The 22,547-nt window shown below is 37.3% G+C and overlaps 1 long non-coding RNA gene and 1 other non-coding gene across 2 annotated transcripts; both read left to right on the top strand.

Moving 5' to 3' along the window:
- Positions 1-1,446: 1,446 nt before the first annotated feature.
- LOC146937199 (small nucleolar RNA R71) lies at positions 1,447-1,552 on the top strand. The gene has a single exon (XR_015033818.1). It is a non-coding gene; the product is annotated as a small nucleolar RNA R71 (small nucleolar RNA).
- A 2,926-nt stretch (positions 1,553-4,478) lies between these two features.
- On the top strand, positions 4,479-5,218 carry LOC146937198 (uncharacterized). Its single transcript, XR_015033253.1, has 2 exons — positions 4,479-4,613; positions 4,758-5,218. It is a non-coding gene; the product is annotated as an uncharacterized LOC146937198 (long non-coding RNA).
- Positions 5,219-22,547: the final 17,329 nt, after the last annotated feature.

Below are 22,547 nucleotides of genomic sequence, written 5' to 3'. Positions count from 1 at the left end.
TTGACTAGCACATCTTCAAGCACACCGAAAGGATAAGAGATTGACCGAACAGCTAAAGTAATGGTCATTCTTGTTGGTTTTGGTTCCCCACACTTAAGCTTCTTCATCATTGAAAGAGGCATCAGGTTGATACTTGCTCCCAAGTCACATAAAGCTCTTCCAATGTCTACCGGTCCAATTGAACAAGGGATAGTGAGAGCATCAGGATCCTTCAGCTTAGGTGGTAGCTTCTTTTGAAGAATAGCACTACAATTTTCAGAAAGTGCTATGTTCTCATCATCCTTAGGCTTCCTTCTTTTAGTCAACAAATCTTTCATGAACTTAGCATACAACGACATTTGATCGAGAGCTTCACCGAAAGGAATATTCACTTGAAGTTGTGAGAAAAGTTGCATGAATTTCTTGAATTGACCTTCATCCTTTTCTTTCTTCTTGGAAAGATGAGGGTATGGAAGTTTCACATATGATGGAACAACTTGTGGTTTATCTCCATCTTTCAAGATTTGACTCTTCGACTTCCTCAAGATTGAATCTTCATCAATTAACTTCTCACTTTTTCCCCCCTCTATTTTTTTCTTCCTTTCGTTTTCAACTACTCCATGATCATTTTTTTCAACTTCACCATTCTCCTCCACCTCAACTACTACATCATCAACCTTCTTTGGAGCTTTTGGAACTAAAGGTGTTAAAACCTTTTTGCTCCTCAATTCAATAGCATTACAAGACTCATTCTTAGGGTTGTCTTTAGTGTTACCTGAGAATCCGCCTTTGTTTTGTTCAGCCAATTGCTTAGCTAATTGCCCCAGTTGAGTTTCAAGCATCTTCCTAGAAGCTTCATTGTTCTTTCTTTCAGCTTCTTGACTCTTCTTCATCTCTTCAAAGTTGCCTTGAGTCATCTTCATAAAATTCATCATAGTTTCCTCAAGAGCTGATGGCTTTCTTTGTTGTTGTTGAGGAGGAGTAAGCATCTGAGAATTCAGAGCGTTGTTATTTGAGTAACTGAGATTTGGATGCTTGTTGATACCTGAATTGTAGTATTGGTTTGGCCTTTGATAGCCTTCCATGAAGTTAGCTTCCTCACTTGATCCTTCTGGAACACATTCACCATTGGGATGTTCTTCACCACATAGATCACACTTGATTGCAGCTACTTGTTGTTGCTTGTGAGCCAAAGTGAAGCCTTGAAACTCCTTAGTTAGAGCTTCGATTTGTTTGTTCATAGCTGCTTGGTTAGCAAGGATAGCAGTTTGTTCACTCACCCCAAACACTCCTCTTTCTTTCTTCTTAGCTTCAGCACGATACTCATTTCCAGCCATGTTTTCTATTAAAGCTTGGACTTCATGATCAGTTTTGCTCTTGAGACTACCTCCCGCGGAAGCATCTAAGAACATCCTAGTGTTTGGTGTTACCCCCTCAGTGAAGATTTGGAGGTATTGTTTCTCAGTGAACTCATGATTAGGGCATCTCTTAAGAAGTAAGTTGAATCGCTCCCAAGCATCATATAATGATTCACCTTCTCCTTGCTTGAAGTTAGAGATCTCCATCTTCTTTTCCCAATATTTAGACATAGGGAAATATTTCTCCAAGAACTTCAGCTCTAACTCTTCCCATGTTTGGACAGTCCCGTTTGGTATTGTTAGCAACCAATCTTTTGCTCTTCCCGTCAAGGTGAAAGGAAATAGCCTTAGTTTCTTTTGTGCTTCAGTCACGGTGGCTGGTTGCACACTAAACTCGCAAGTTTCAGCAAAGCGGCTCAAGTGTTCATGAGGACTCATAGCTTCAGTCCCATCGAATTGCTTGTCCCTCAAACCGTTGAGGACAGTTGTCTTGATGTCGAAAGCAACGAGATTAGCTGGCTGAAAAGTGTGGGTCAGTTGACCGGGATGTGTTGCTAACCCATAGTCTCCTAGCTTAGGTCTCGGTGGTACAACTCCTTCACCTTCCATAGTTACAAATTTAGGAGAAGAGATCGTCTCAGATTCAGTTGAGAGTGGCTCCGGTACTTGTTCTCGAACACCCGGTGGAACGGACTGAGCTAACCTTTGCGACCGGACAGCTTTCCGAAGTGCTCTAGCAGTTCTTTCAATTTTCGGATCGTACTCTAAGTCGTCAGAGCTCTGTTTACCTCGCATAAACAGCAAAATACATTAGTAGCGCTGCACGATAAAGAGTAATCAAATGAATACTGAAACAGAAAAATAAAAAAAAGAAAAATAAAATAAAAGAAAAAAAAAATTAAAAACAGAAAATTAAATTGCAAAAACCCTAGATTATAACGTAATTGCCTTGTTGAAATAAATCAACAGTCCCCGGCAACGGCGCCAAAAACTTGATAGACGTTTGGCAAGTGCACCAAATACTATCGAAGTAGTAAAAATATCGATCCCACGAGGACTGTTTTTAACTTCAATAATTCAATTGTGTTATAAAAATAGGATGTATAAAAGTTTATTTTGTTTTGCCACTAGGCAGTAGATTTGGTTTGATTTTAATTAAATCAAGCAACAAAAAATAAAGATTTGATTAAGAAAATATGAGAGAAAGATGAGATCAGATCTGTCGAATCCTCTAAGTTCCCCTAATTGGTCTACTGCACCTATTTGTTATGAATCCTCTTCTAATTTATGATGATTAACAAAATAGCCCTAATCAATCCCTTGAGTTAGGACCCTCTTCTTAAACTACAGCCCCTAATTCCTTAGGTGGTCTAATAATTCTTGAAGGTTTTACCGAACGTTAACCTATTATCACTAACAAACGATTATCTATTCCTAGACTAACCCTGTTTATTAGAACAATTCAATTAGGTCTAAGTCGAAAGCCATGGTCAGTGGTCATTCGTTCTCACAAAATCAAGTTATATGTGATCAAGATATAAAAAGCATTAAGAACAATTGAATTGAATAAACTAGAATTGAATTCATAAACAAAATAGAGTTTCACAGCAACATGTGTCAATTAGGGTTACAAAGATTCATCTCGGATCTAATCTCTAAGAGATTTAGCTACTCATAATTGAGTTTACAAATAGCATAATCAATGAAATAATTAAAACATACATGAATTGGTAAAAGGTTGAAGAAATCGCCCTTCTAGCCGTCTCCGATGTCTCAAAATCGCACTTTGCTCTCCAAAATCGTAACCCTTGTTCTTCAGATTGAGTGCAGTATTTATAGAAGTCTTGGGCCTGACCCATCAAAATCGCGCCGCGCCATGTATATAGGCGTGCCGCGATTTCCCTCAAACAGGGAGGTTGTAATTTCGCTTCAAAAATCGCAGCACGGCTTGAAATTGGCGTGGCGCGATTTGCTTCAAACAGACTTCAATATTTCAGCTTTTTGCACTCCAGAACAGTATAAATTGCATGAGAACTCTATCAAAATGTCACAATAAGTCCTAAAAATTACGTAATGACAGCATGTCATCAGATAATATGAAGGAAAACGACAAGGAAAATTGGAAAGCTTAGAATAGCAAGGTTTGTACACATAAAATTTGACACAGGAGGCTAGGGTTTGTGAGAGATGAGATATGTCTGTGTTTGAGAAAGAATATAAAGGCATGAATAGAAACATCTAGATAAAGGATGAGATGAGAATCAACTTCTCACAAGGTAGATCCGGCCCAAGGTGCGGTGGCAGCCTAAAGGAGGGTGACGCTAGAAAAAAATATGTATTTGGTAAGAGATAATATTCCTTGTTTTTGAATCATTAATTTGTTTGCTTCATATTGCTATATAACTATATAATTAGATTAAAGAAAAAATATTTAACTAATAAAGATAACTTGTCAAAAAAAAAAACTAATAAAGACAAAAATGCTTTTTATGGTAAAATATTTTAGAAGCTTTGATCTCTAAGTTACAAAATAGACGCTGATATAAAGGATCAAACTGAGTAACATTCATGACTTGGAGGATGAAAGTATTCAATTTCTTAAGTTAAAAACAAAATAGGACGAAAGAAATCCTTGAGGAGTATAGTGTATAATATATATTTGTAACTTTAGGGACTAAAATATAGAAAAAGAATATAAGAGAGTAAAGTGAAACCTTAAAATAATTTAAAGGATGAAAAGTATAAGTAGCCCTATGTACTGTTGAAAAAAAAGAAAAAAGCATTTTATATATGGTGAAATTATACCTGATAAAAAAAATGTGTCGTAAATATTTTTTTTGAAGGAAAAATGTGTCGTAAATATTCTTTTTCTAAAATTCGGTATCCAACCAAAAAAAAAAGTGTTATATATAGTGAAAACATATTGCTATAATTAGATTAAACAAAAAATAATTAACTAATAAAGATAAAAATGGTTTTTAAGGGAAAAATCATTTGCTTGTTTGGGAAAGTAGTATAAAGGAATCTTTATAGGAATATCCAACGGATAAATAACGAATATGTATTTTGACCAGATAAGTCATAGTACATTGATTAATTAATTAATATTTTATTTACATTTATATCTATCAATTAACAAGTTGGCATACTCATATACTGTATATAAATGCATAAAGAACATTTTGTAGATGAACAGAAGAAGGATGGAAGCTACAATGAAAATCAGCTTTTCTTTCAGACTAGTATTATTAGTACTTTTTTCCTTCATTGTTTCAGGTCAGAAGTTAATTAATAAGTTGATTACTTATCACATTGTTATTTTTCACTTCAACTAATTGATTTAGTTTCAAAAAATTTACGTACAATGTTGTTCTCAAAATAATGCATCAAACGTTTAATATAATTTGTGTATATATGCAGATATGTGCATTAAATCTGAAGCAAGAGAAGGAGGTGTTGTGCATTTGGGTTGTCAAAAAATTTGTTATTACAAAGAAGGTAGTACTTGTGTGAACAACCACTGTCTGTGTGAAAAAGAAGGTCCATTATTTAGAGCATGTTGCGACAGTTGTGTGGGTCCCTTGTGTTTATGTCCTCCAACTTACGACTTGTGTAATACTCTGTGTCAATAGAGAAATGATATTTTGACAACCACTTTTTGACAACTTTTGAACAACTTTCTCTCTCATACTCACATAATGTTGTTATCCTCTCTTCATTTTTCTCTCTCCATTGTTTTTGACCAATAAGAAGTGAGAAAAACAAGGTTGTCATCAAATGGATGTCAAAATATCATTACTCGTGTCAATAACAACAGATTGTAAACTGAAGTAATGAGAAAAATTTCGATGATTAATAAAAAATGGCTGCATCTTATTTTATGGTTTTCTTCTTGCTTTATTGATACATTTATAATTGAGTAAACCATCAAATTTTGCTTTATTGATACATTTATAATTGAGTAAACCATCAAATTGAGAGTAAACCATCAAATTGATTCATGTCTTCGTACTATTAAAATAAGCTTGGATCTCATCCCAAAAGCTAGCTCAAAGGAGGAGGGAACTCTAGTATATTTATACACTCGACAGCCCGGGAACCTGAGCGATGTGGGACATACAACAAACTTCAACACCCACCCTCACGCGTAGCGTGGGACCTAGCGTGGAACCTAGCGTGGGCCTGGGTCAAATTCCCACATCGCAATCCTTAACCTGACTCTGATACCATGTTAAAATAAGCTTGGATCTCATCCCAAAAGCTAGCTCAAAGGAGGAGGGAACTCAAGTATATTTATACACTCGACAGCCCGGGAACCTGAGCGATGTGGGACATACAACAAACTTCAACACGTACCAAATTCTCAATTTGGCCCATGACTCTATTAACAACTTAAAATGATCTCTGTCTTTGTCAAATGTTTCTCAGATGGAAAATGTTAACGAGTGTCCTGGGACACCGGTTAAGGAAGCTAAAAGAAGAAAGTGAAAGTCAGAAAAGACACTTTTTAATCTTTTAATGCATTGATTATACAACTTTCAAGACAAATATTACTATATTTGCTTCCTTAACCAGTGCCCTAGGGGCACTGGTTAACAAGACCCTTCTCAGACTGGTCCCTGACTCTATTAATTATTTTGTATTTTGAGTGTTAATGACTCACTGTCTTTTGGATATTATTTAGTGGTTAATGACATAATATCTTTTGGATCTTATTTGGTACGTTAATGGCTTAAAATGCAAAACAACTAATAGAGTCAGAGACCAATCTGAAAAACGTTTGAAAAAGACATAGACAATTTTGAGTTATTAATAAAGTCAGGTACCAACTTGAGAATTTGGTACAGAGAAAGGGACAAATTTGATGGTTTACTCATTTGTAATTAGAAAATGCTAGATCTAGCGACAATCGTTTTCACGACATTTTCCCAACATGATGTGGCATGTGGTGATTTGCTTGTTATGACACCTGCCAACCATGTTTTACGTTGAAATCAAAGGGTTATTAAACACTCCAAGACTCATGTCTTTATCTCTCTCACGCAAGCACATCGCCTTTCTCATTTTTTTTTCTCCTTCAACCTTACCTTACCCTTTTCTCCGTTTCCCACAAAACTTTCACCAGATATACAATTCACTAAAGACAACTCATATTTTTCTCCTCTGTGTAATTTCATTCTCCACAATTCCAATTTGAAAACTTGATCTCAAAATGAAATGTTTCTTCTTCAAAGTTAAATATAAACCCACTCCAGAGAAAATTTTGGATTTATCTTTTGAAAAGCCAAGACGAGGCATTCAAAATCTTCGAATGTTATGATTGTAAACAGAATAGAGAAAAGGTAAAAAAAAATACTAAGGACTGAAAATGGCTTAGAGTACGGTCGTGAATAGTTCAATAGTTACTGCAAAGCTCACGGAATTCACAAAATTCCTACACAAAATGGATGAGCTAAAAGGATAAATGGAACCTTACTTGGAAGGGGTGAGATTCTTACTTTCTAATGTTGCAATTCCTACACAATTTTTAGACATTAAATTATTTGATCTATGAGTCTCTTAACTACTAATCATGCAAAAAAAAGCATGCGATGAGAGAGAATGAACAGAGAGAAACTCCTGGGGGAAAGGGGCAATTAGGGACACAGAGATGAGAAACAACAAGGGGAAAGGGCCAATAGGGGAAAAACTACCATCTCAAGATGGTGTGGGTAAAGGCAAGCTTCCTGGTTTCAGGCGGTACATTGATTCAGCAACTATTCCGTTCTTCTTCACTAATATTACGGATGATGCGGAGTATTCAAATCTTTGGAGGCTTTTCGCGAGTTTCGGTTATGTTGGTGAAGTGTTCATTCCTACGAAGCTAGACAAATGGGGCCGAAGGTTTGGCTTCGTCAAGTTTAAGGAGGTGAGGGATGTGGAGGATCTTGCAGCTCGGTTGGAGGAGGTGTGGCTGGGGGATTGTAGATTGAAGGTCAACAAAGCTAGGTTTGGAAGGGAGGAGAAGGCGGAGGCAGTGATCTAGAAGAAGGCAGAAGGGGTGGTTCAGAAGAAACTAGCGCAGACAGTGATATCCAAGGGTATTGCTCTTGGAAAGTCATTCAAAAATGCCATTTATAATGATAAAGCTTCTGCCAGTGTGGGTAGAGAGGAGATGCAATGCCTGGAAGTTCTCCCAAGTGAGGAAATGTTCGGGTTTCTTAGTGATAGCTATGTGGGAACTCTTGCTCAAGATTTAGAGCATCATAAAGTTAAATATGGGATGGTCATGGAGGGGTTACCAGATATCTTTGTTACAGGGATGGGGGATAGACTGGTTTTGCTCAAGCCTACAAGACAGGTTAACTTGGAAACTTTGATTGAAGGTCATCTGACTTGGTGGAACATGGTGTTTAAGGATGTTAAGAGGTGGACGCCGCCATTAGTTGCTAAGAGGAGGTTGATTTGGTTAAACATTTTTGGCATACCTCTTCATGTTTGGGATGAACAACTTTTCAAAGCTTTTGGTGCAAGGTTTGGGGATTTTCTTGACTTTGATGAGATGACTATTGAGAGAAAGAGTATGGATTTTGCTAGGATCTGGATTTCGACGTTGAGAAAAGGTTTTATTGATGAAACTGTAAGATTAAGGGTGATGGGTGTTGTTTTTGAGTTGTGGGTGGTGGAAGAGAGGGAGTTATGGTGGAGGCCAAAGGAGGAGGAAAGGTTGGGATGGGATGACGTCAGCTCACGTGGGTCACGTGAGGCTGACGTGGCTGGATGTGAGGAGGTTGGTTGATCAGCAGATGGGGGGTCCAGTCCTAGATCCTATGCATCAGTTAACCTGGGATTGGATGGTGAGAAGTCCAATGTTAAAGTGGGGAAAGAGTCAACAAATTTTATGGAGGTTCAGAATGTCTCTTTTGTTCCAGCAGAGAGATCTGATGCTGCAAAAGGGGATGTTAGTTTGAATCAGCCTATCTCTGTGGGACAAGTGGAAGGCCTAGGCAAAAAGTAGGTTTTAAGGAGTGGGGTGCAGGATATAATGTGCAGCTCTGATGTTAACTTTTTAAAGGTGGGGGCCAACAACAATTTTGTGGAGATAGAGGAGTCAACCCACGTGCCAGTGGTGGGCCAGGCTGGAGGAGAGAGAAATTGGTTTAGTGTTGTGGGTCAGGATGAGCCTTGGTAGTGGGCATACAGGAGGTGGATCATAACCCGGTTGCTCTCGGGTCAAGTGAAGCGGCTGCAATAGAACCGAACCTCAAACGGGTTACGGTTCACAAGGCGATTCTCGTTGACCCGGCTTCTTCTCCTTTGTCGGATCGCGATTGTGTTTCAGAGAGTTAGGTTCACCGGCGTATGGCTGATATGAACCTGCAGGAGGTGTCGAAGCCCAATAACCATATCAGATTTCCGGCGGAAGACTCAGACTTATCAGATTTCAGTGATTCTATAGATTTATATGGTGGGGATGAAGAAAATCTCTTGAAACTTAGACAAAAGAATAGACAGAAAAGGAAGGAAGGAAGGAAGATTGTGACTCACCAAATTCTTCCTAAATTTATTCAGATGGCAGAACTCACGAAGAATCACCGTGGATGTGATAAGAAAACCATGCAAGGTGTAACGCCCTCCTTGTTATTTAATTATTTTTCTTGAGATTGAGTCGAATTATATGATTTATTTAATTATGTGATATGTTGATATTTTATTGAGTGGCTTTATTTTATTATTTATTAGAATATATTTAGTGGGAGAAAATAATTAGTGGAATAATATATTTAGTGGAAAAATATAATTATTTAGAATAATGAGGCTTTGGGGCAGAAATGGAATTAAGAGAAAATAAATAGGTTAAGGTTTAAATAAAGAGGAGAGTCAGAGTTAGAAAAGAAGGATTACGTGCAAACTGTTTTTGGCAGAAAGAGGAGAAACCTAGAGAAGAGAAGAACCAGAGAAGAGAAGTCTGTAGAATCCTTGCAATCAATCAATCTAAGGTAAGGGTGGGACTATCATTCAATAATCTTGAGTCTTTGATTCTGAAAATTTCATTTAACATGTTGTAGGTTTAGTTTTTGAGAATTGGAGGATTAGAGTTAAGAGTGATAATTGATGATTTATGTTATGAGTTGTTGTTGTTGATTGTGATGATTTTGAATGAATGTGAAGTTTGAATAATATAAGTTGCTTTTCCTGATTTTTTCTTATCTCTGTCCCGAATTTTGAAATAGAAACTGTATTGATCGGTACAGAATTGGTATTAGGTGTAAACACAAAAGTTGTAGGTATGGATGTTAGTTTTCTAATTCCGTTGGTCTGACGTCAAAATGATTTATAGAACTTGAGTTATGGTCAAATTACTGCACGTAGGTCACAATGAATTTTTATGGACTTTCTGCACAACTTTTTAGATTTTCGAAACGAAAACTGGTATTGATCGGTAGAGAATTGGCCTTGAGTGTAAACATGAAAGTTTTAGATAATTTTGTTAGCTTTCCAGTGGCTTTAGTTTGACGTGAAAATGACTTTTAGTTTTTGAGTTATGATAAAAATACTCCGAGGAGGTCTTAGCGAAATTGTACGGTGACAACATTCTCTGTTTCATGTTTTTGAGTCTTTTTCACACGTCTCTGTTTTAAATTGGTCTTTGGTATAAACATGAAAGTTGTTGATAATTGTGATATCTTTCTAGTATCCTTGGTTTGACATGGAAATATGTTATATATAATTTATTATGTTTTTACAAAATTGCATGATGAATTGTTGATGTTTGAATACGATGTTATATGATAAATTGTTGATGTTTGAATATAATATTAATGATGATCTGTGAAGTTGTTATAAGATGATTTAGTGTTGTTACTGATGATATATATAATCGTATATGCATTATGTGAATTATAAGTGATGATTTGAGACGATGTTTACATTTTGATATTGTTATATCTTGAGATTATTGATGTGCTGCCATCTTGCTGTTTACTATTGATTAAAGTTGCATGTGTCGGTCTAAGATGTGAGATGTTGATCCAAATTATTGGAGTCATATAAGACGTTCATGTTGTCTAAGTTGTAAGATGTTGAGTCCATGCATACTCATTTAAAGACGAGGGCTCATGCCCTAGGAGCTTTTGCTCAATAAAGACGAGGGCTCATGCCCTAGGAGTATATTTATGCTCAAAAGCGACGAGGGCTTATGCCCTAGAATGGTACCACATGCATGAGTAAAATGATAGAGTTGCATAGTCGAGTTAAGTTGCATTGTTGAGTCAAGTTGTTAAGTTGAGTTATGAAGTTGATATTGATGTTGATTATGATGATGATAATGATGCTACATGACCATTGTTATGATATGTTGATGATGTTTATGTTGTTAAATATAATTGTTGAATTATATGCTTAACATTATTGTTTGTGAATCTCACCCCTTCTGCTTGGAAATGTTGCTCTTCGTATGAGTAACTTACAGGTGATCGAGAATAAGTAGTTGTTGATTGTTGTCGTGAGTGGCTATCTCTCACTGTGTCTTTAGGTGCTCTGACACGTAACTGGATGGGAACTTTTGTGGCTATTTTCTATTCCTTACGTATTGCTTATGATTTTACATGACTATGATTTAGTTTTTGGATTATTACGAGATGTTTGATGAGGCCTTCGTGCGAAGAGTAATTATGTTGTTGAATTAAAATCCGCTGCGAAGTTTTTGAATATTTATGTTGACTAATTTATGAAGGATGAATTGTTATTTATTCCATTTATGATTTTTAAGAAGTGTGACATTCCGTTTATGTTGAATGTCTCTGATTCATATGTGAAATTTTTATGTTGGGAAAACGGGGTGTTACACAAGGGAAAGCAAAGCAGGGTTCGACGGCATCGCAATCAATGGAGGAGGTGGTACAGTCGTCAGCTGAAGATGTCAGGGGAGAGGAGGTTCGAACCTCTAGTTTGAAGGCTAGGAAGTTTGGTTGTTTACAGGGATCAGGGGTGGACTTGGTGATCAAAAAACAACAAGATGGTTTAGCTCCTATTTTAGATGAACAAGGGCTCACTGATATTCAAAATCAATTGGGGCTATCATGTAATGTGGAGGAATGTTCAAGTGCTAAGAATGGGGGTTTGTCAGTAACAAGGCAAGTGGCTGGTAAGGGGAATGAGAAGGTGGATTAATGATAGTCTCAACCTTCAATATTAGAGGGTTGTGGGGGAGGGTGAAACATAACAATATTCGGGAGTTAGTGAGACATAATAAGGTGGATTTTTTGGCTATTCAAGAGACTAAGATGGAGGATATTACTCTTCTCCTATGTCATTTTATTTGGGGTAGTCAAGATTGTGAGCGAGTTTTCCGTCCTTCCGAGGTAATAGTAGAGGCATTTTGTCGATTTGGAGTAAGTCGTGCTCTAACTTGATCTTTTCTTTTCATGGGGAGGGGTATGTGGGGCTGTGCTTGGAATGGGGTGTGGAAAAGCATAGATGCTTCATTGTTAATGTGTATGCTAAATGCGATGTGGCATCAAAAAGAAGATTATGGGAGGCGCTTTTGGTGGAGCGTAATGAGAAAGGGGAGGGTGCTTGGTGTGTGGTAGTGGATTTTAATGTGGTGTGATGGCCCGATGAAAGAAGGGGAGTGAATTTGGAGGCATCGTCGAGCCAATTGTTAGATATGTCACTTTTTAACAATTTCTTGCAATTGTTTGAGTGGGAGGATGTTAATGTGGTGGGCCGTAGATTTACTTGGTATCACGCTAATGGTATTTCTATGAGTAGAATAGATAGGATTCTAGTCTCGGAAGCTTGGGCTTGGTTGTGGGGGAATGCTACACTTTGGGTGCTTCCGCGTGATGTTTCGGATCATTGTCCTTTAGTGTTGAAAAAAGGCGGGTGGGATTGGGGACCAAAACCATTTAGATTCAATAATTTTTGGCTTCATAATAGGAGGTTTAAGGGGGTGGTGATGGTGGCTTGGCGTAATCAACATATAAAGGGTTGGATAGGTTTTGTCTTGAAAGAAAAACTAAAGTTCCTTAAGCTTAAGCTAAAAGAGTGGAACAAGAAGGAGTACGGAGGGATGGAAGATATTAAACGCTTGGATGAAAAGGGGAGGAAGGGGTTTTGAGTGAGGAAGAGGTCCAATGCCGTAAAGATAAATTTGTGGAGTTATGGAGGCTTTTAAGGGCGAAAGACTCTCTCATTGTTCAAAGATCTCGCTCTAGGTGGCTTAAGGAGGGAGATGCTAATTCTAAATAATTCCATAATAGTGTTAAATTGAGATCTAATAGAAATTCAATTAAAGCTCTTCGGGAGAATGATGGGTGGGCGGTGGCATCGGTAGATGTCCGGAGGGTGGTGGTGGACTATTTTAGAAATCATGTTTCGGCAAATCACATGGATCGTCCAAGATTGGATGGGGTCACTTTTAGTAGGTTGACCGGTCCAGAAAATGATTTGTTGGTAGCCACTTTATCTTTGGAGCAAATTGAAGGGGTGGTAAGGGATTGTGATGGTAATAAAAGCCTGGGTCCGGATGAATTTAATTTTGCGTTTGTCAAGGAGTTTTGGTACTTGATTAAACATGAGGTGAGAATTATGTTTGACCAATTCCATGGAAATGAGACTTTGCCTAAGGGTATGTTGTCTTACTTTGTAACTTTGACTCCCAAAGTATCATCTCCAATGGCTTTGAAGGACTACCGACATATTTCTTTGCTTGGTTCGCTTTATAAAATCCTAGCTAAGGTTTTAGCTAGGAGATTGGCGGGAGTTATGAATTCTATCATCTCAATATCCCAATCGGCTTTTTTTAAAAGGGAGACATTTGGTAGATGGTGTGTTGGTGGTGAATAAAGTGGTGGACTATGCTAAGAAAGGAAAAAGGAATGTTTGATTTTTAAAGTAGACTTTGAAAAGGCCTATGATTCAGTGGATTGGGGTTTTTTGGAGTACATGATGGGAAGGGTAGGAATGTGCGCAAAGTGTGTGGCTTTGATGAAAGCATGCATTTTTGGTGTGAGTATGTCTATTCTTGTAAATGGGACTCCTACGAAGGAAATTTGTATTATAAGAGGGCTCAAACAAGGGGATCCGTTAGCTCCTTTCTTGTTCTTGTTGGTGGCGGAAGGCTTTAGCGACCTAATTAGGAATGCCGTAACTTTAAATTTGTTTGAGGGGTTTGAAGTGGGGGATAATGGATTGACGGTCTCTCATTTGCAATATACGGACGATACTCTTTGTATTGGAAAGGCTATGGTAGCTAATCTTTGGACAATGAAGGCTTTGCTCCAAGGTTTCGAAATGGCGTCGGGGTTGAAAATCAATTTTTCAAAGAGCTCCTTAATTGGAGTGAATGTGTCTCAGGAGTTCAAGGCGATGGTGTTATACCCTAATTTTGGACCTAAAAATACTTGCTCAAAATGTTTTTTTTCTCTGACATGTGTCTATTACTATTGAATGATTGCCAATTTGATACTCTGATATTTTACTATGTTCTAGCTGCATGTTTTACTGTCTTTGCTTTGAAGAAATATTCAATTGTGACTTTGTCTATGTTTTCTTGCATTTTGAACCATCCAAAGGGTCTTTCTTGCATTCCAAGTCATTTGAAATTGTCTCTGATCAATTGCATATTTCTCTGCATCTTATTTCAATGTTATTTGCAAAAACTCATAAAAAGGGCATTTTAGTCATTTCATGCATCCAAATTCATTTCAGTCCTTGAAAATTGTCTCTGAGCCTTTTCAATTTGTTTATATAAATCTTTGTTTCATTTCTATGTTAAAATCCATTCCAAAATTGCATCTGAGTCACTTTGAGTCAGTTTAGTCCCTAGGGACATTTTGGTCATTTCACATAAAATTTTGACAGAGAGAGGTTACTTTGAAGTACCTCATTTGTGTAGTTGGTTCATTTTAGTCCTTTTTGTGTTTTTTATTTGGTTTCACTTTACGTTGTTTTCAATTTACATTTTTTACCCAATTTTATTTTTAATTGCATTTTAGTCCTTCAAAGTTTTGAAAATTGCATTTAAGTCCTTTTGGTTTCAAATTTGTTTTTTAGTCCTTTTTCTAAAATTGCAGTCCAGTCCCTTATTGTTTTAAAGTCTGTTTTTTAGTCCTTTTACTAAAATTACAGATTGGTCCCAAAGTTCCAAAAATTGCAGAGAGGTCCCTAAGGCAAGAAACTCAGCAAGGCCGAGCCATTTAGTCCAAGTACACATGTCACAAGCTCATTGGTTCAGATATCACACTTGGCATATAAATATAAGCCAACTCATCAATGCACAGTAACAATACCATTCATTCAGTGCCAAATCATCACAAATTGTTTCTCTCTCCATTCAGTTACGATCAAAGCACAAAAAATTCCAAGAACACAAAGAACATTCATCAAACCCTAATTTTTTCCAGAATCACAAATTGAACCAAATTGAAGTGAATTTCGTACTAGTTCTCAGTGATTCTCTGCGAAAATCATCATCATCGAACTGTATTTTTTTCCTCTTCTTGCAATTCAAGCTCAAGGCTATCACAAGAAGAAGATTAAAGAAGAGAGGAAGAAGAATCGAAGCAAGTTTTGAACCAGTGAAGAAGAAGAAGAGAAGAACACCGATTTATTTTCGGTTCAAACTCACCAGAAGAATCTGAAGCGTTCTTGAGACTCTTTTCGTTCGAATCTCCAATTAAAACCAGGTAATCACCAAAAACTTCTTCGTTTTCATCGCAATAGCTCATCGAAGATCCATAGGAACAGATAAACGGTGAATCAAGGTAGATAAATAAGTTTCAAGACTTGTTCCTTCGAAAACTTCACAAAAAAATGAAAACCGAACCCTAAAATGTAAATCTACGAAGATTCGCCGTTTATTTTGTAAATCCAAGCTCATATTCATGATCAGTGTAGAAAATAGTTTAGATTAAGGTTTCATTTCAAGAAGTTCTGAAAAGATTTGAAAATGTTGAAGCTGTAAGATTCAAGTGTAGATCTGTTCATATCTAGGCTTTATTTCAAAAAACTAGTTCCAGAATCATAAAGAGGAGACTCAGACGAACACAACGATGTGAAAATTTCCAGAAAAAGTATTCAGGTACGGTGGCGCCACCGGCGGACCACCGTACCTCCGCCGTTGTGTTCGTCGAAGAAGATGATCGGAGAAGAAGAGAGTTGCAGAGCTTCTCTCACTAGGAGAGAAGTTAGAGAGAGAAAGAAGGGAGGAAATGAGGACAACGGTGGAGCAAGGCTTATATAAGCCTCAGGAATGCTTCCTCACCGTTAGATCTAGGTTTAGATGGAGCTGGACCAATCCAACGCTCCTGATGCGTTTGGATAGTCCAGATCCATCAAGGACCTTGGGCCTGGATTTCGTTTTCTTGCTTTGGTTTTGCTATTTCAACACTGTTTCTTGCTGTTTGAACCCCTGCATGCTTGTTTTTGTACTATAAAATTCCTAAACAAATTTTTTCAATATTTTCTTGTTATTTTCAATGAATTTTGATGTGTTTTACATATTAATCTTGATGAAAATACATGAAAATAATTTGTTCTTTGTTAATTCAATTCTTTTTTCATTCTTTGTTAAAAATCTTATTAAAATTTCTAAAAATTTTGGGAATTTTCTTGCAACTATTTTGACACTTGAAACTTGTTTCTCATGATATTTTGGTATGTTGAAAATTGATAAAAAATATATGTGGAATTTTCTTGTGATTTTGTGTTGTTTTTTTTTTCTTGTCTTTGTCAAATTTTGTGGAGTTTCTTGCATGTTTTGATTCCAATTCTTTTACTCATAATAATTGTTGCTTTTTGAGTAATTTTGAGGTTTTGTTTGTTGTTCAATTTGGAATATTTGGTGCTGTTTGTGATATATGATAATTGGTTTCTTATATGGCAAGTTACTTGAATTTTAATATGTGAATTAGTGTAAAATAGACTTAAGAATATACCATAACTCTTTGGCTTGTGATTTTCTTGTAACTCTCATATTAGGGCTGAACCTAAAACTCTTTGAAAAATGTCATAATGTGAGGGTTATGAGCCTTTTGTTTGCTTGGGGTTTTGGGTATTTTGTGTTATACCCTAATTTTGGACCTAAAAATACTAGCTCAACTCTTCTTTTCTTGCATTTCAAGTCATTCAAAATATTTTTTTCTTACATTCCAAGTCATTTGAAATTATCTCTGATCAATTGCATCTTTCTCTGCATCTTATTTCAATGTTATTTGCAAAATTCATGAAAAAGGGTATTTTAGTCATTTCCTGCATCCAAATTCATTATAGTCCTTAAAAAATTGTTTGAGTCTTTTCTGTTGGTTTGAATAAGTCTTTATTTCAATTCTATGTCAAAATCCATTTCAAAAATTGCATTTGAAGTCATTTTGAGTCAGTTTAGCCCCTAGGGGCATTTTAGTCTTTTCATATGTTAAAACCCTGTTTAATTTCTAAAATTTGTCTCTGAGTCTTTTAATTTTGCTTGCATAAACTCTTGCTTTAATTCCATGTCAAAAACCCATTTTAAAATTGCATTTGAGTCGTTTTGAGTCGTTTTAGTCCCTAGGGGCATTTTGGTCTTTTCACACGAAATTTCGACTGAGAGAGGTTACTTTAAAGTACCTCATTTAAGTAATTGGTTCGTTTTAGTCCGTTTTGTCATTTTTAATCGTTTCACTTTACGTTATTTTCAAATTACATTTTTTTACCAATTTTATTCTAATTACATTTTTAGTCCTTTTGCTATTTTTTTTTGCATTTTAGTCCTTTATTTTTGGTTAATTACAGATCAGTCCACAAAAGTTTGTTATGAGTCCAAGTCCACGTGTCATTATCTTACTGATCCAGGTCCACACATGTCAGCTATAAATAGCCTAGTCATTGGTCAAAGTCACGGCACCCATTGATTCAACGCCACATCAACAACATTTCAGAAACAGAAATCAATCTCTCTCTCTCTTCCCAAACCGATCAAAACCCTGAAATTGGTGAAGAACATGATGAACATTCATCAAAATCATCATCACATTCATCTCCAGAAAACACAATAACAGAATCAATCAAGAAGCATTCTACAAAATTGAATCAAATCCAGTAAAGATTCGAAACAGCTTCATCAAGATCAAGCCAATTTCATCAACGCCGAATCCACAAACAACCGTCTCAGATTCGCACCATATCAAACAGACTCAAGACTCAACAGAATTGAATCAATCAGCAAGCCTGAATCTAGCAAGCTTCAACACATCTTGCCAGAACCGAATTCGTGAACAAGAAGAAGAAGGCGCTGCAAGCTCAACTAGATCGAGACAGATTCGAAGTTTATCATCTCAATCTCCGAATTTAACAGAGGTAACGCGTTTCTACACACTCTTTCCTTCGATTTATAACGTTTTGTGTTCATATTTGGTGATGAAGTTCTTTTAGATCTAGGGTTTATTTGAGTTGGTATCGAAATTCTAAGGGAAGATTTGAATAGAAGAGGAGGAGAGGAGTGTTTTGATATAAAAAGTTTTCAAAAAGGGTAAAAAAAATCACGACGGCGCGGCGGTGCTGTGGCAAGCCACCGCGCCGGAAGAACTCCGGCCACCTCCTCCTTCATCTTCTCCGTTCAGGTTTCTCTAGAGAGAGGGAGAGAGCATTTGTGACCTAGAGAGAGAAAGAGAGGTTTAGAATGAGGGTTGAACCGGTTTTCTTGCTTATATACACTCTTGAACCGGTTCAACCCATGGTTCAACCCATGCCTGCCCCACCAACCCGATCCAGTGGCCACCTGAGGCCCAACTGCCTTGCCTGCATGGCTTTCTGCTGTGCACACCCCCCTTTTCCTTGTGTATTCTTGATATTTTTTGCTGTTTACACCCCCTGTTTGGTCAATTTTCGTACAAAAATGTTCTAAAAATTTGCAAGGCTTTTCTTGTTAATTCTAATTGTTTTTTGTATTAGTGCATGATTAATTTGGATCCTAAAAATATGTGAAAAAATATTTGTTTGTTGTTAATTCATTTCTTTCCAATTCTTGATAAAATATTGTTAAAAACTTGTGAAAATTTTAGTGAGTCCTTATTGTGATTGTATTGATGATTTAGTTTTGTTTTATGTGAATTTTGTATGCTAAAAATGGATAGAAAAATGCATGAATAATTGTTTGTGATTTGTGTTGTTTTGGTGCAATTTTGAAGAACTTTTGGTGTAGGGTTTGCTTCCAATTCTCTTGCTTATAATAGTGGTTAATTGTTGAGTATTTTGGAGACCTTGTTTAGTGTTTAAATTGAAGTATGTGGTGCTTTTTGGATATGTGATAATTGGTTGCTTAGTTAGCTAGTTACTTGTTATGTTAATGTGTGATTTAGTGCAAAATTGGCTTAGTAGTATATTATGATCCCTTGGCACATAATTTCCTTGTAACACTCACATTGGGGCTGAACCTAAAATCCTTGAAAAGTGTCAAAGTGTGAGAGTTATAGGTCTTGCATTTGCCTTGGAATTTTGGTGTTTTATTAAGTGCATTTTTGCTACTTCTTGTTGTTTTTACCATGTTGATATGCTTTATTTTCTTGCCATTTTCTTCTACTATTCAATGCCTATTATTACTAACCCTTTGTTCATTGTTTCATAAGCATCTCACATCATATTTTCATCTCTTATTTCTTGCACTTTAATTTCTTGCACATTAATTTTTACCAAGAGTTAGAATGTAACACTTAGGAATTTTTTGTACTTTACTTTTATGCAATTTAAATTCTTGCAAGACCATAGAATGTATCTAGGCCAATGATGTAAAGGACAATGGACTCTAATGATGTACACCGACACAAGCACCGACACATGCACACACATCACAGATATTTTTAGATGTATGGCTAGGATATGCATGTTTAGATGTATGTTTAGGATTGAATGTTTAGATGAATGCTTAGGATTTACACTTAGGAAAAAATCATTTTCCAAATAAATGTGAACAACATCACTCAAATCTTTTTCCTAATAAACTTTGGGATCCAAAATCCCATTGATTTTCCTATTATTTTCTTAATCAAATTTCAATGAATCTTAATCATACTTAGACTTTCTTTTGCAAAATAGCTAATCAAACCTCACCTTTTCTTAAAGTCTCATGCCTTTAAGGCCTCTCAATCTCCATTCTTCAAAATTCCAAATTTTCAAACTTAAAATCAACCAACAAAAACAAAAACATTTTTTGGAAGAGAACTACGGTGGATTTGATCCCTTAAACGGGTACGTAGGCAAGGAATCAAAATTCCTTCAATTCAAATAAAATAAAAATTCAAACTCATTCTTCTCCCTCCAATTCTTCACTTAGTAAACCCTTAGGTGTAAATAACATCTTTCAAATAGCATTTAAAAATTAAGCGCACGCGTAGAAAGTAAAGACGATTCCTATAGGATACTATAGTCGTTATGGGTGCCTAACACCTTCCCGTAGCGAAAACAACTCCCGGACCTCGATTCTCAAGGGTTTTGCTTATTTTTTCCCTTCCCAAGAAAAAATGAGATATCACCGGTTGAAAAGGTTCAAACGTAATCAATGTTTGACACCCGAAAACCAAGATAAAACAGCTGGCGACTTCACTGGGGATTAATTCGAGAGTTACGCCTAGTCTTTATTTCCACGCTTGCGCTTTCGTTTTTACTTGCTTCTTTTTTGCTTTCCTATGTGAATAAATGTTTAAATTCTTGCAAACATGTGGGGTGAGAATATCAAAAGCCCTGCACCCAGGCTGAGTGAACTTAGGATTTAGGAGGGATATAATCGACGATTCATTCCGGGGGTTGCCTCGTGTTTTGGATTATGCGATCAATCCCACATAGCTGAGGCATTTTGGGGGTGATGTTGTTGGCGCGTGTTGTCGCGTTTAGGCACTTTACTTCTAATTGTTCTATGACGCTATGAACCGTAGATAACCAAACCCATCCATGGCCATTTTCTAGGACGTAGTGCGGAGGCTAAACCGAGTGTTGTCTCGAATTTTAGTCATCACGCGATACTACACTCAAGTTAGACCTTCTTACGGATAATCATGGAGCGAGTATTGTCTCGTGGCACCATGATATACGTTGGAGAGGTTGCAACTTGGGAACCTTTTTAGAACCCGGTTACTATTATCCAAATCCCTAGATTCACCAGACACCGTGTCCACCCATGAATCCTCGACTTTGAACTTCAACCCACCATGTTTTCTCCGAACTTGAACATAATCATGCATACATGCATACATGCATAAACTTTTTCCATGCATTGTTATCAAAGGGCTTAGACAAATTGAATTTGTAAACATTGTAGGAATGGGGAAGACTAAGTCCTACAAGTTCAAGGAAGTGGATTTGGCTAGTTTGAGAGATTTGGCACTCAAGATCAAGGATCCGACTGGTTTCCGACACCGTTACGGGACTTTACTTACTATTCTCCAGACTAATGTGGATGAGAAGCTTGTGCACACTCTAGTGTAATTCTATGATCGAGACTATCGGTGCTTTACTTTTCCCGACTTCCAGTTGATGCCTGCTTTAAAGGCTTATTCTTGCTTGATGGGTCTATCTATTGCAAAGGGGGTACCCTTCGCGGGACTTGAGCATCCTCCTACTCCATTGGTTATTGCTAAAGATCTCTATCTTAAGACCACCGATGTCTCTAAGAATCTTGTCACCAAAGCTCACATCCGAGGGTTCACTTCGAGGTATCTACTTGAGAAAGCCTACCTCAAGACCACTTGTCAGGACACTCTTGAAGCTATTCTTGCACTCCTCATCTATGGACTCATTCTCTTTCCAAATCTTGATGACTTCGTGGACATGAATGCTATTATGATCTTCCACTCCAAGAATCCGGTTCCTACTTTGCTAGCTGACACATATCATGCTATTCACGATCGATCCGGCAAGGGTCGTGGATACATTCTTTGTTGTGTGCCTCTCCTCTATAGGTGCTTTATTTCACACCTTCCGAAGTCTTTCCACGACAATTCGGAGAATTGGTCTATTTCACAGAGGATTATGGCTCTCACTCCTAATGAAGTAGTTTGGCTTACTCCAGCTTCTAGAGTTGAGGAAATTATCTTTGGTGGTGGGAAGTTTCTTAATGTACCTCTTCTTGGTACCCGGGGTGGAATCAACTACAACCCGGAGCTCGCCTTGCGACAATTTGGTTTCCCGATGAGAGAGAAGCCCATCAATCTTGCTACATCTCCCTTCTTCTTCCACTATTCCAATGCTCCCACAGGAATAAGAGAAGATTTCATGGAAGCTTGGTCTAAACTTCGGAAGAAAGAGGTGAAGCATATGGGTGTAAGGTCCGGTGTTGCTCATGAGGCCTATACACAGTGGGTGATAAACCAAGCTGAGGAGATTGGTATGCCTTACCCCTCTATGAGATACGTGTCTGCATCTATTCCTACCATGCCTTTGCCTCTACTACCACCTACTCAGGAGATGTATCAGGAGCATCTAGCTATGGAGAGTCGAGAGAAGCATCAGTGGAAGACTAGATACTATGAGGCTGAGAACTTGATTATGACTTTGGATGGAAAGGATGAGCAGAAGACCCATGAGGTCTTGACGTTGAAGAAAGAGTTGGCTAAAGCTAGGAAAGAAATTGAAGAAAAGGATAAGTTGCTTATGAAAGACTCCAAGAGGGCTAGGGGTGCCCGTAACTTCTATGCACGATACTGCAGCTATGAGTCTGGATCTGAGTCTGAGGATGATGCTTCCACTTCCTATGCTTGAGGATTTCTATTTCCTGTTGTTATTTCCAGTTGTTTATGTTGTTTTACATCTCAAAGTCTATCCCTTGGCTTAGTATTTCAAAGGGAATCATCTTGTAAGACTCTGTGATGCTTGTTTGTTTTGTCTGGTTTTAATGTTCCAATTGTTTAGTAATGTTTACAAATTTCTAATTTGTCTAAAACCCTTCGATAACACAAAAAGAGTCTTCTTGCATATGCATTAACACATCTCATGCATCATATGCATTCATTGGTCACAAAAGACTTCTCTTGTGCTCATTGCCTCCTGGTTCTTCTGCCGCAGTCTGAAAAGTGGCTCGTCCTCGTAAAGTTTACCAACCAGACAGAGTTCATCAAACAAGATTTTATAGAAGAAGAAACATGGCTAACTTTGAAGAAGAAAATGCTCAGCTCCGTGCCGAATTGGCTGCTATGAAAGAAGACTTGGCTAAGGCTCATGACGCTATGTCCACTATGATGGCTGCACAGGAACAACCAGCCG

This window comes from Medicago sativa, chromosome 3, assembly GCF_051527215.1.
Source record: "Medicago sativa cultivar Bolivia chromosome 3, Bolivia_mono, whole genome shotgun sequence".
Lineage (NCBI taxonomy): Eukaryota > Viridiplantae > Streptophyta > Magnoliopsida > Fabales > Fabaceae > Medicago > Medicago sativa.
Note: the sequence above shows the minus strand (reverse complement) of the source record. Positions and strands in the feature narration are given on the sequence as shown.